Genomic DNA, 9496 nt, shown 5'->3' on the forward strand with positions numbered 1-9496 from the left:
CAGAAAATAGGCAAAATCAGCAATGGAAAAAAACACTAATATCAGAGTAAATTACAATGACCATAAATAAACCAGTTTTAACATTTTGTTTCTTGATCTTGGGAAGAAGGGAAACTCAAAACTAGCATCGGAAATATAATTCACAAGAACCAGAAGTCATTATACAGGTTTTGCACGGTAGGTTATAGAAAAGAATCCGTGTAGAAGTATTGCTTTTAACACGGGCAATTATATGTAGCATGCTCTCGAGTGGGCAAACCATTCAGTTTGTTTGTGTTAATGGGTAAGAATATTGTAGAATCCATTGCGTTAAGGGATTGATGTTTTTAATTAGTAATATTATCATATATATAATAAGTATCTATACAGAATATATTAAATTAAATCAGAAAATGAATGTTTAAGGTTTTGTAATTTTTATATTCCGTCATCGTCTACAGCGTTCCATGATTCTTTCACTCATACAACAAATTAGCACTTACTAATAAGAAATTATATGGCAAAACAGTTATATATATATATATATATATATATATATATATATTTGTGTGTGTGTTTTTGTTTGTTTGTCTGTTTGTGCGCGAATTCGGTGTATGATTGGAAGAATCATGAAACGCTGTAAACGATGACGAAATATAAAAATTACAAAACCTTAAACATTCATATTTTCTCATTTAATTCAATTTATTCTGTGTAATATATGTATATATCCGTGATTATAGCAAGTGGAATTACAAAGCAAATATACGAGACTAATTGAAATGTTTAGCAAGGTAGAAAATCGTCGAGGAACAACATCGCATCCATTTTCTCGTTGATGAGGTATACCATACTGATTAGATATATAAATGCTGATATCATTACTAGACTGGACTGAGGTAATATTATGATATAGTGAATATGGATTGGGAAACAAGAACTTTACTGCATCATGTATTATCTTCACATGTAGGTGACAACAGTCACAATGTAATTGTTAAAATATGTTAATATTATTTATATACGTTTTACTGTTTGAATCCAACCTAATATAAACTATATATAGTCTATATATGTATATTCATCCCAGTGGCAGAGCCAGGAGCCAATTCTGTTTTAACTGATTCCGAACGAACATACATAATAACAAAGTGAATTTCAACCACTTGTCCCTGGTGAATATTAGGAAGCTGCAATATAGTGTATGCATGAACCGACTTTCCCTACGAAAAAATATATAGAAATTGTGTTAATAAGAAGTGAAGATTAATTATTAATCTAAGACAAATAATTTTGTTGGAATTCTTACGACGGTTGTTTCATCATTTGTTTGGAATGGCTATATGATATATCATGCAGGATACCAATTATTCTGTTCAGTTTAATTATAGCAGCCGTAGCCTATATATTAATTTTTGAAACGTTTATATCGGTTATTTCACAGAAAAGGGTGCAAATTTACATGACAGCCTATGAAAGGTTCTAAGAAAAGCCCGTTCATATTAAAGATATAATAAATGTCACAACTATGCAGAGTTCTTCTAATGTATAACTGATAATTACACAATGCATTTATACGACAGACATGTCATTAAAATTATAAAGGTGTGCATCATAGAACGCGATTTTGATTGTAAAAAAGGGAACTTTGAGAGAAATGGTTTAATAACCACCTTTATAAAATTAATGGGAAAAACATTCACGTAACAAATTCTGATGTATCATGCGCTTATAGAAATCAATAAGCTTATTTAAAATATTTCACAGAGTTTATAAAATAATTATTAAGCCAATAATTGATAAAAGAAATAATCCAAGTTCATATAATCGTAAAATCATCAGAGATATCTAGATTAGAAGAAATGTTTTGGAAATAGTAGTTTTAAAATATTTAGATTGAATTATCCAAATTATACTAAGAACAGCTTAAATAAGTTACACACACACGCGCGCGCGCGCGCGCGCGCACACACACACACAAACACACACAATAAAAATAAAGTTAAACATGAAACGTTCTTAATTATATCTAGTTAAAAAATATTATTTCCTGAGTGAAAATGGATACCACCACGTTGAGTTAGAGAACCTCAATCTTTACAAATCACTGTGCAATCTTTACAAATTTATTCGACTTGTAATGCTGATAGTGTTTGCTATATAAGGCTGCAAACTGTATATATTATATAGTAAAGTGCTATATTGTTGTGTTATATTGTTATGGTGTGCAATATTAACGTAAAAATGTTATTAACACATGTACTTTTCAGTTATGAATATATTTTTTTCATTGCTAAACTTATGGGTTTGTATGCATATAGAGAGCATTATCAAATGCGATGTACTTTAGGACCCTAATAAATCATAAATTATTTTGTTGTGGCACATTCAAAGCATACACACTATACTTCCCTCTATAGTACCATGGTACTAAAATAAGAATTACGCATCCCACTGTTTATAATTCTATCCTCTTATTCATATAATTTTAGACAAGATTCTGGCATTACTACCCCAGCAGCCTCTTTTGGCTTAACCAACTCCCGATGGCCAATATTGTTGCTCGAGGTGAGTGGGGGGTTTAGTTCCAGAAAGGGTTCAAAGACAGCGACCCCTTCGAGCGATACCTCGTCGGTTGCCAGTCTTGGCTTGACCTTCGCCGTCTAGTGACCGTTAGAAGTTAAAAGTCTGTTCCGTGTAAATTATTTCATCATTGTGCGTTGTGAGTCTTGTACTTTAATTCGATTTTCACAAACGAAGACATTTCACCACAACCTTCTAGAGGATGCCGTTTAAGTATAATGGTAAGATGCTTTATTTATGGTATTTTAAATTAATGATTTGCAAAATATGTTTTTACAAACCTTTCTATCGCAAAACTATTAAACCTGTTCCAATGTTTAAAGTGCTTAATAATGACTCATGAATTTGGTATCACAAAATGTATCAAACTACCATTATACTTTGCAGGAAAATGTGGTACATACGTTTGAAACAGTCAAGTACATCGTCGCATGATGATTTGAAGTCTGTAACTTTGGACAGAAATCGTTTTAGGTTATGAAACCTGAGGTGAAATGTTTTACATTGTAAATTTTATATTCCATTACGTTATATTCTTTAAAAATTAAAATTTTTAACATTTGGGATTATTATTTTTTGTTGGAATTTACTAACCAATGTAACGTTTTGAATTTACATTTTTTCCATAGTGGTATTTTATCTTTAGTTTGATAAACTAGATCGCTTATATATTTATATGTTTTAATTGTTTTAATTTAGAAAGCCATATTATTTACATTTGTATAAGCGTAACCTTTTTAAAGTTTTGCCCATGTTTATTTGTTTATTAAATTAGATCCCAAAATGCATTACAAAGTGGTTTTTTAGGCTGCAATTGCATAACACACCAAGAAGTTTACAATCTTTTTTTCGTTTTTTTTTCATGAGACATTTCTGAGAAGTCTTATTCCCTCATAATGGGTGGATTTGTCTGTTGGACCAAACATCGTTCTTACTAGACAGGAGCAGACCTATATTTAGATACATGCTATTTTGTTCTCGTGCATAGGGCGGCAAGTTTTAAAATGTGTATTTTGATATTCATAATAAAATGTTAACGCATTATAAAATAATTGTAATACTTCATGTTATATTATTCATTACTCCATTTTAAGGTAGCTTAAATAAGGGCGGTGTACAATGACGTACATAGATTTGTCTGTATACAGATAGTGTTGTAGAGAAAATCCGCCACCGAAGACTTGTCGCCACTCTACTACTCTCTGATAAAAACACAGATATTCCAGTTAAAACATAACCACTGTGTAACTAGTAGCAGAGCTACAATAACGGAAGGTACATTAAAAACAGCTTGTTTATTTCTGCATTTAGGCATATAAAGCCAATAATTAACTACAACATTTTACTTCAATAACAACGAAAAAAGGTATCGGGGTTTTACTGCTGAGTAATATATGAGTCATGAGGTAATCTGAATCATGGCAGTGCACCTTAACGTACATAAGTGTGCCTAATCAACGGATACTTTTCTATAATACGAATAAAACTTGTCATCAAGCTAAAATGTTAATGTTTATTCTTGGACACGTGGTTAAAAAATCGGAATTCGTCACGTTATGAAGCTGATAAAGTTATTACTTTGGTCGTGTAAATTTGTAACGCCCATTTGCATTGTCCGCGACGCGCTCGCGCCCTAGACTACAAGAAGCCGTTGTAACCGTCGATTTAATATATTTGACGGTTTCTCATAAAAGCATAAGGGTTTAGGACATAAAATGGCAGTTTCAAATATCAGTTGCTTGCTATGATACAGTTTTCAATTATTTACATTATTTGTAATATTTAGATAGAATCTGTTCGTGCGGCATTGCTTTGGATTGAATGAAATATAACAAACAGTCTACGTTTTGATGAAGTGATTTTGCTCAAAGGAAAGCTAGATGAAAATACAAATTAAGGAGTTTTTTTTAATGTAAATATTGTTATTTATCTATAAACGTATAAATATAAATAGGCATAATATTACAAATCCTGATTTGTGAGTCCTTGTTTTACAAATAAGGACCATGAGAATTACTGGTTATACAAACTATTGTTTCAACTCAGCCAAATAGGTTGAGATTATATTACATTATATTTTTCCTCTATGTCAGTGTTTTCGCACTTAGCTGGAGAATAATTAGAAGAGGCCGGTGTGAATCGGGACTAGCGTAAACTCTTAACGTTGTTCCCGTGTGAATGGTGCAGGAGGGGGCGGTGAACTACTGATGGCACAGGGACGCACATTTACTAAACACGGGCATGGCCAAATCAAATGAATCCTGTATTTAGTAATAAATGAGTTAAATATTATATTTACTAATTTATCTAGCAATTGATTGCAATTAAAAAAAAAACTATCGAGCTTAATCATTATATAGTGATGTCTCTTAATGGTGCAATAATTATTACACAAAACCTTTAGCCAGACCTTAGATGGAGTTTATCTGAACTTTTTTTAATTTTAGATGTTGATATTTATAATTTGTTTTTATATATTTTATTAGAAGGCTTGCCTTCAGCTTCATCACCATGGGACCCACGTAAGCTAAATTACTGAATAGGCACAGTTTGGACAAACAAATAAATAAATTTATCAGTACAGGTCCAATCTGGCACGAAATAAAATTGTTTTTGTGATATCTAATAAAGATTATTGCCTAACTTTACTAGTATGTCTCACTATAAATAAAAATATGTCTCAAGCTCTAATATCAAACTCTCAATATGGTCACAATTGCTTTAAAAAAACCACATCTAAAGTATAATTTGGTCAAAATCGAGCTCCCATCTCTAGTTTTTGTTGTTTTTCAACTTCTAACACCAAACTTGCACATTGCGGTTGATTTAATCGCCATATTTTGTAAAGCTAAAACTAAAATAAATACAATTTTCAAAATTTTACCTCAAACAATCAGTATACCAAACTTTGTGTATATACACTTAGATATTTCATTTATAACATAAAATTATGGAGATTTAGCATTGGAATTAGTGTGCGAAATGTTAAAAATGTTGATCTCCGTCAACCGTAACTTACTCTACAAAATGGAAACGGGGCTGGTTTATCACGGGCGATCTGTATAACTTCTGAGAGTATAGTTATCTACAATAAGTCTCTGCAATTACGCTGTTACACTCACATGGATTTTAAAAACATCTACAGGCAATATTGCATATAGTATAAAGCGAGTGTTTGTCAATCTAAAAGTAATGAATTACTATTAAAGACGAGTTTTCTCAATTATAAATTGCTTTGTTTAGTTTCTTTTTTAAAAGTTGACCTGAGTAATTTGTTCTGTCTCTAATAATGCATTTCTGCTATACAGACATGCTTAGTCTTGGCGTGCATTTATAGCGATAAGTTAATGTGTTCTTTTAGTTTGAATGAGTAATATATAATTACATAATAATAATTCATTCATTTTAATAAGTACATGCAAATATTCTAAAAATACTGTAACATAACACATTATTTATAATTAATTAGGATCAGATTGTGTTCCTTTACAGGTTTTCAATCGAGCTAAAAATCCGACTGAGTATAAAAACAATCTATTGAAAATGTGGCTGTAAAATTCAACCGGTTTTTCCCATCACTACGTGATTATCGGCAAGTAGTTTCCCCTCCACTAGCTGCTGAGGTGCCAGCAATAAACCCGCCACTCAAGCAGGCCTGTCTGTACCTTTGTCTTTCATACCTGTGCAATTCTTGGAACTGTACCAGGATAAGTCAGCAACTTGTCAAAATTTTCTACTTCTATTGATGGACGCTACCCTCCTAAGCAGTGGTCCGCATGAAATATTCGGCTTGTGAGAACCGATTCTTTGGGTACAACGATCGCGCTAATTGGAAAGGATGCTCAGTTATCATGGTACAACGTCGGCAAAAGAGCCAATAACTTGCCAAGCCTTGGTTTTATACATTGAGACTCTCAAAAATTACTTTTATACCACTGATAAAAAGATAAATATTACCAATGCATTGCATGCATGTCTTTATGTCTATGTAATCAAACGACTTATTATCCCATCATGAATGGTATAACATTAAATAAACTACTGGTATAATATTGTTAACGTACTTTAACATTTAAAATTTTTACCTATAAATAGCATACGACCATATCTCAAAGATTTTTATTTTGATGGAAATAGTGTCAAGAGGAACATCGTAGTAGCAATCTAGTGAATGTATGAAATTTAGAACAGTAGTTGTACTCTAGAATGGGATAAATACCTCAATCCTCCATTACATTAGGTTGTTGTTACAAAGATAGAATTATATCTATGGAATAAAACAAGTTATGAAGCGTCATATGTTTTGGTTAACCATGTAAATTTAAAACTTACTTCGTAATTTCTTTTGCGTTTTTGAAATACTAAAGTATAACTAATTTTATTTTATATTAATATAAAATACTATACTACATAACTATGTACTCTCGCTGAAATAATACATAACATTTTTTACTTAATCAACGTTTATTAATTTTGTTAGTTATTTCATTTGTATAGTCACAATGGTTTGTTTCATGGCATAACACATATGTACACGAATGCTATTAGATATCTATTTTCGAACAACTGCCCTTTTGACCAGGAAGCCAGTTATTTTCTACAATTTATGGCATCATCACATCCGAAGGTTGTTGCTCACAAGCGGCTCTGGACGGTCGATTTTTTGAGAGGACCGCTTCTGAGGGGAGGCTTTTTTTCTCTTAGGACAAGAAGCTTATAAATTGCACTTAGTCCTGTAAGAACCTGTGCGCTGCTTCCGGAGTCACAGTATATTCAGGATGAGTAAGGTTAGGGAGTAGGGGCCGCCTCCTATCGAGATCTATGAGGAAGAATTAGGGCAGTACATCTCTAAGACATGTCTCCCCGGAAGAAGGGGATGCCAGCTCTAAACCAGCCTCTCCAGTCAAAGCAGGCAGGGGGTGGCATACCCTTGTTGAGGTTAGCAAGAATCCCTGATAGTTAGGGAACAAACCCCACCAACTCCAACAGTCATCTCTCACAGTAGACTAGACCTGTCGATTTGCTCATGAACCCCAGAATCTCAACATTTGCGGTTAGTGGTGTGTCGCTCCTGGACATGCATAAGGTTGCCCAGATTTAAGTGACACATCGGTTTTTGCTGTGCCCAATGGTGGGTTCAACTGGAATGTATAATGTATAAACACTGCTGGGTTGAGGGGGCTTACCTGAGGGTAAATTGCCTCATAATATATTATGTGTCACGAGTATACAACGTAATATACTATTTCTTTGGTAAAAGCTAGACGAAAAACCTATACATTTTAATTTTTAAGTTAGTTTATGTATTTTTTTAATGTTTTCGGTGCACTACTGGTATGAGTAAGAGGCTTGATAGAGTTCGGCTTCTATTATAACATGAAGGAGTAGTAATAGAAGGGATGATGAATCACTTTGTCTTAGGCTTACAATTTTCCGTGGAAGGTCTTGTTTCACATTGTTTGATTAAGGCTTATTAATCGACAATAACAACGACTGTTCTAGTGATTTTAGATCAAAATTAAATCAAAACTATTTAGGTTTTGATCTAAGCTTTTCCTCCTTGCTAGTAAAAAAATTCAATTCCACTGTTATATTAGGTTACTTACACTCTTCTGTTGCAAGTGTGGTGCTAGCATACTGCTATATTCTCGCGGCCTACCGGGAAGTGCCTAGGTGGTATAGGTACGCTTTGGTTTAAAGTTCATTTAACATTTGTTCATGAAGATCAATTAATTTTATTAGTTTTAAATTAAATTTTCTTAAATTATACCTAACAATGCCGTATAATATATAAAGTTTTTATTTTTTAGGAAATCTTTAAAAGGTTTTAAATGTTATATTGAAATGTTTAGTTGTGACATTAGATGCATGAGGCTTGTCACTCAAGGCGCTTCATTTCTGTCTGTCCGCACAATATCTCGTAAACAAACTGACATATAGACGAAAATGTGCGTAGAGCTTCATTTCTATAAGAGGAACGCTCAATTATATGATTGTGTATGTCATTCCATGGATTTGGCTGAGCGTTAGGTATTATCTTTACATTGGCCTTATGGGTAACTACGTTGACAACGAGGAAAAAGTAGAATCAAATAATTTGTAAACGAACTCAGTACACTCGAAAGACATTTTAACGCGTGACATAATAACACTAATATGAAACCGATTTTAATGTACAGAATGTGAATACATCATGTTCCAAGATATCTCGAGAAAGATTTCACCTTCAATCAAACTTCATTTCTAAATCAAACCATAATGGGTTCAAAGATGGTGAATGTCCAATCAAGATATTTGGCTGAAGCCTATATTATTACTCACTAGGCTGACACAATTTCCCTTTTATTTACCGAGGGAAGTAAATAATAATTTAACAGATTACATCTATCAATAATGAAATGAGCTATAAATTTGAAATATTGCATTGCACTTCAGCAAAGCCTGTTACGCGACACGTGGTGTGACTTGTTTTATACATAGAAATAATTTCATTCAAGTAAGTAAGTAATTTTACAATTAAGTACAAAATTAGAGATCTAGAAGTTGAAGATAAAGCTGATAAAGTATGCCCTAAAATAATACAATTTTCCGTGGTCTTAATGTAAATACAGTATAAATGTATTCTAAGTTTTAGAATTCAACTCTCAGTTTAATCTCAATACCGCAAACCAAGAAATTATACAATTTTCAAACATGTTTAATGTATGGCCATTTTTGGTTTTAAAATGAGACATAGTTATAGCAAACGTTGGTTATTTAAAGTATATATTATCATATCTAAAGTACCATTTTTATCGGATTTGAATGACCACTAATTGCGTTCAAATATATATTTACACGTTATGACTTACCTTACCATCGTCATTTTAACGTTTGAATACTAAAATGAAATATATACATAGGATGTCCATAAATTACACTATGTAACTTCAAA

The sequence above is a fragment of the Homalodisca vitripennis genome, chromosome 3 (assembly GCF_021130785.1).
Source record: "Homalodisca vitripennis isolate AUS2020 chromosome 3, UT_GWSS_2.1, whole genome shotgun sequence".
Classification (NCBI taxonomy): domain Eukaryota; kingdom Metazoa; phylum Arthropoda; class Insecta; order Hemiptera; family Cicadellidae; genus Homalodisca; species Homalodisca vitripennis.